We start from the raw sequence: 6,000 nt of genomic DNA, 5'->3' as shown, positions 1-6,000 counted from the left end.
TTTAGGCATGATGGTATGTCTACCTCAGTACTTAAAATTCAATTAGAGGAAATGCCAAGCTGCAGTCCCTAGGGGAGCAAATTGACTCTTTAGTGAGATAGAAGACACACTTGAGCACTACTCCTAGTGTTCCTTGAGCTATAAAACACACATCTCACCCTCTTTGGACTTTCTTTTCCTAGAACTTCCTGGTTTGGGTTTCTGGATCACTTTGAAATATGCTGAGACTGACACAGTGGCTAAATAACACTTCAGAATGAAGTGTCCCAGAAAATGGAATTGCCTGTAGTTGTGGATTTTAATCATGCATCACCACACAATGGGAGAAGGATAGCTTTGAGAAGGATAGCTTCTCAAACCTAAATAATAGTAATAATAATAATGATGGCATTTATTAAGCGTTTACTATGCGCAAAGCACTGTTCTAAGTGCTGGGAATGCCCTCCCTCTGCCCATCCGCCAAGCTAGCTCTCTTCCTCCCTTCAAGGCCCTGCTGAGAGCTCACCTCCTCCAGGAGGCCTTCCCAGACTGAGCCCCTTCCTTCCTCTCCGCCTCGTCCCCCTCTCCATCCCCCCCATCTTACCTCCTTCCCTTCCCCACAGCACCTGTATATATGTATATATGTTTGTACATATTTTTTACTCTATTTATTTATTTATTTATTTATTTTATTTGTACATATCTATTCTATTTATTTTATTTTGTTGGTATGTTCGGTTTTGTTCTCTGTCTCCCCCTTTTAGACTGTGAGCCCACTGTTGGGTAGGGACTGTCTCCATATGTTGCCAATATGTACTTCCCAAGCTCTTAGTACAGTGCTCTGCACATAGTAAGTGCTCAATAAATACGACTGATGATGATGATGATGATGGGAGGAGGTTACAAGTTGGTCAGGTTGTCCCATGGGGGGCTCACAGTCTTAATCCCCATTTTACAGATGAGGTAACTGAGGCCCAGAGAAGCTAAGTGACTTGCCCATAGTCACACAGCTGACAAGTGGTGGAGCCGGGATTTGAACCCATGACCTCTGACTCCAAAGCCCGTATTCTTTCCGCTGAGCCATGCTACTTCTGATGATCTGACTGCATGGCCAGCTCCTCCATGTGGCAGGCTGCTCGGAACTGCTAAGGACATGTCACCAGGAAAATATTCCTGCACCCACATGTCATTAAAATTAGACTAATAATTAACATTCACTTAAATTTGATTTTCAGTGAGAGACTTTATTCGTTATGAAAAGTTCCAATGCCTAGACAGATAGTTTTGTGACCTTGGGCAAGTCACTTCGCTTCTCTGTGCCTCAGTTTCCTCATCTGTAAAATGGGGCTTAAGATTGTGAGCCTCCCGTTGGACACAGACTGGGTTCAACACGATTAGCTTGTATTTACCCCAGTGCATAGTACAGTGCATGACGCATAGTAAGCGCTTTACAAATACCATTTAAAAAAAAGGGGAGGGCAACTCCAGGGACTGCCACCTCATGATCCCACTGTTGGGTAGGGACTGTCTCTATATTTTGCCAACTTGTACTTCCCAAGCGCTTAGTACAGTGCTCTGCACACAGTAAGTGCTCAATTAATACAATTGATTGATTGATTCCAAATCCCTCTCCACAAAAGACTAGGGAGTTCTTTAAGGCACCTGTTAGCTGTATTCCCAGCTTGCTCCTAGCAAGGAAAATGGAGGAGGATTGGAAATGCACTTACACCTCTCCAGGGGGATTTATATAGTATCTGGTAAATAGAGGAAATTAATACTAAGTCAGCGAACAGCCTTCTTTTCTCTGATATTCCATTAGGTTCGTTACTGAAAAATCAATCTTGGATTTTCAGGTGTTTTATAGTAACCCACGGTGTTCCATACCTTAATAGATTGAAAATTGCTTATTCGGTTTAATCGCCCAGGACAGAAAAATCTATTTACAGTTAAATGCCATTCAATAACATTTCTCTCTTCTAAAATAATAGATATTCTGTTAGAACATGAAGAATGCTATTGAAATGTGCAGTGTCCTGCTGAAAAACCAGTGTGTAGCCTAAAAAGCCATGTACACCCTGCAGTACATAAGACTTTCCCCTACTAAAAGTTATAGTAAACAGATTCGGCCCTGCAAATAAAGAAAATGGTTTCTTATTTCTCCACCTTCTCCACAGAATAATGATTCAGTGGAAAGATCTTTTCACAAAAACTAGGATTTCTCAAGTGGAAAGATCTTTTCACAAAAACTAGGATTTCTCAAGTAATTTTTGTTTTAACTCCAATCTTCTGTCCTGGCACAGACATGAATCAAAGGCAAAAGCCTTTGGTGGATGGAGAAAGAGATAAGGTCTGTTCTTGGCCTCCTCTACTAGGCTAATAATAATAATAATAATAATAATAATAATAATAACAATAATAATAATAATAATAATGGTACTTGTTAAGCATTTACTATATACCAAGCACTGTACTAAGCACTGGGATAATCTGGTTGGACACAGTCCCTGTCCCACATGGGGTTCACAGTCTAAATTCATGCCCATTCTCTGTTCATCACTATGGCTTTTCACATGATGGGAGGCTTACTGAACAAAGGTGATCAATTGCAATTTCAAAAGAACAGTTTGTTACACTTTGGGCATAGAAAGGAGAAACTGCATCATATCCCAAAGTGGATAATTTCTTAGACTGACCTAAATATACAAGTCATTGATTGGAATACACTACTCTGTACACTTCTCTTCACTCTCCCAAATCTCCAGACATTGCCCACTCCGATGTGCACCAAGTAGAAATGTCCAAACCCCTAGTTTGGCTCTATATACATTATAGACCTCAATAAATATTAAGAATGAACAAAAATGATCCTTCTTTTCCATTTCCTCCACTGGGATCATTCCCCTCCTTTTCTTCCACTTTTTCAGACTCATCTCATGTTTCCCTTGATAACAATCATCAATCAATGGTTTTTATTGATATACTCTGCTCATTACTATTGGTCCAACCACATTCTGCTTCAGCTAATGAAAGAGAACGATAGGAGACATAAAGACATTCCTGAGTCCAAAATATCATTGATTTTCAGAGATGACATGAAAATTATGAGAGAAACAGAAGAGGATCCCTGCAGAGCTAGATTCAAGCTCTCTCTTGGTAGTTCTTCTTGGATTACTACAAGCCATTAAGAAGTGCTTAAGAAATACCATCAATAGTCCCATCCCCACAACACTTAGGGACTCACCCACTCCCACAATATTTATGAACACAGCATTTATTTTATTTATTTTAAAGTCTGGCCCCCTTGCTAGATTGTAAATTCATTGAGAGTAAGTTCCTTGTGGGCAGGGAAATTGTTTATTGTTACATTGTACTCTCCCAAGTGCTTAGTACAGTGGTCTGCACACAGTAAGCACTCAATAAATACAGTTGAATGAATAAATGGATCATATCTATTTTCTCTATTGTATTCTCCCAAGCCCTTAGTACAGGGCATTATGCAAAACAAGTATGATAAATACCATTGACTGAATGATTGACCTGATTATAGGTAGAGATTGAATTGAGAAATCACTGTTATGTGGAAATACACTTCATATCAAACCTTTATTATGCCATACAAACAAGTTCATTGAAACACTCAAATCTGGAAACTATACATTTGAGATTTTCAGCTTGACTAAAAGCAGATGATGCTTTTAAATTGAGGAAAATGCCTATTCCAGAAAGCAATGTGGCCAAATTTTATGAACATATACTGTTTAAATTGCTTGATTGCATTTTGTATTTCTTAGATAAAAGCCTGAACGTTTTCTAAAATACTGTAGGATTTATGAATTGTTTCATAATTAATAATGAGCTCATTTTCTTCAATTACTTTTGTAAAGAAAACTTAAACGTTGAATCTAAGCTTGATTTCAGCCCTAGTAATATTTAATTGTAGTATGTTGAGTAAATGACTTAATTTTCAATTCTTCAGTGGAAAGGTTAGTAAGTGGAAAAAAATATTTTTATACTGCTGAGATAATTACCATGGTAATAAAGTAATGCAAAGGCTATAAATTAGGGGTGAAAAAGCATATGGTGAATTCTGTTTTGTTTTTTGTCTTACGATAAGACAAACTAACGTTAATTAAAATTTTGGAACCATGTTACTTTTGGATAGCCAAACAAGTTAAATGAACAAACACAGATATTAAGTTATATTAATTTATCTTCTGTAAACACAGTCACTTTGATGTGGCTTTGGCTATGGCCCCATCAGCTCTTCTGTCTTAAGGTTTTATACTTCTCGTATATTTGCAAAATTTTATAAAGAACGATTTGCTGAGTGGGTAATGGTTTCAGTGTGTGTTGGAGAGTAGAGAAAGCTTCCCCCTTTCCACTGAAAGGAAGGGAACCCTGAGGAGATGGTCGCAAGATTTCTGTGTGTGCAACATCACAGACACAGCCCTGCAAATGGACTTTGGAAAGATGTGATGCTATGGATCCCGTCATAAGTTTTGGGACAGTTGGAAGATCAGCTGGCCCCTTTGAGTTTGATGAATGAAGAGCAGCAAGCTCAGGCTAAAGTAAAGTGTGATGGAGCCCAACCTTCAACCTGGTTTTGCTGTGAAAGTTATAGCCTAATTCTGTGGTGATTTAATCAATATTACCCATGAATTTTACTCACAAACTGCATTCAAATCAAATGACAAAATGAGATCACTTTTAAAGAAGTCTGCTCACCAGCAGTTGACTTAGTGTTGGTGAGCAGACTTCTTTAATGGTCATCCAATTTCAAGTCAGCTCACCAACACGAAGTGAATCATATTTACTGAGCACTTACTGTGTGCAGAGCACTGACTAAGTGCTTGGAAGAATGCAACAATAAACAGACACATCCCCTGCCCACATTGAACTTACAGTCTAGAGAGGAAGACAGACATTAATGTAAATAAATAAATTACGGATATATACATAAGTGCTGTGGGGCTGGGAGGGGGATGAATTAAAGGAGCAAGTAAGGGTCACACAGAACGGAGTGGGAGAAGAGGGAAGAAGGTCTTAAGCAGGGAAGGCTACTTGGAGGAAATGTGCCTTCAATAAGGTTTTAAAGTTGGGGGAGAGTAATTGTTTGTGAGATATGAAGAGAGAGGGCATTCCATGCCAGAGGCAGGACATGGGTGAGAAGTCAGCGCTGAGATAGATGAGACTGAGGTACAGTGAGAAGGTTAGCCTTAGAAGAGTGAAATGGGCTGGGTTGTAGCTATGCTCATCACAACTCAGCTTTGTTGGCACAGTGTGTGAGGAAACTGGATGAGAGCAGCCTCCCTAAGGAACTACTACTCAGCATAAAGGAACTGAAATGGGGTATGGGTAAATGGCAGAGGGAAAGAGAGGGCAGACAGGCACAGAACAAATGTCTAAAAGACACGGCAAAGCAATGGACTCAACCGTGATACGGAAGACCAGATTGTTGGGAGAATAAAGCAGCAAATAGAGCTGTTCGGCCTGCAGCAATGTGGAGATGTGCACTGTCTCTTTCAGCAGAGGTTTTGTAAATATAAGGATCTCAGCAAGCAGACTCGAAAACAGTGGCTGGTAATGTAAAGGGCAAGTCCATATACATCTTTCTTTGAGAACTAAATCAAGAAAATGAGGCTTCTACACAGTGGTATGTAGGGTAGGGTGAGTTGATGATATACTGTCCAAACTATTCCTCCAGGACTGGAGTGCAAAATAGATACAATTAATCAGTTTCTTTTTAAAGCGGAGACCCAACAAGGGATCAGCAAGATGATGGAAATGATACTGAAAATGACAATAATGAGCCAATACACTTCCGTCCCTCCAGAAAACGTCTTAACCGAATAGTCCACAAACTTTACCAAAAAACACCAACTGGGATGCCCTGTTTGGTAAAAATCTAAAGACAATTTCAAGCAAGTGAGCATGGAAGTGTATTGCTGGAATGAGCAAATGCCTCCGCAGGGGGCAAAAAGGAATAATTGCAAAATTGATGTGCTGGAAGATACTTCTCTG

Source organism: Tachyglossus aculeatus, chromosome 10 (genome assembly GCF_015852505.1).
Source record: "Tachyglossus aculeatus isolate mTacAcu1 chromosome 10, mTacAcu1.pri, whole genome shotgun sequence".
Taxonomy (NCBI): domain Eukaryota; kingdom Metazoa; phylum Chordata; class Mammalia; order Monotremata; family Tachyglossidae; genus Tachyglossus; species Tachyglossus aculeatus.
Note: the sequence above shows the minus strand (reverse complement) of the source record.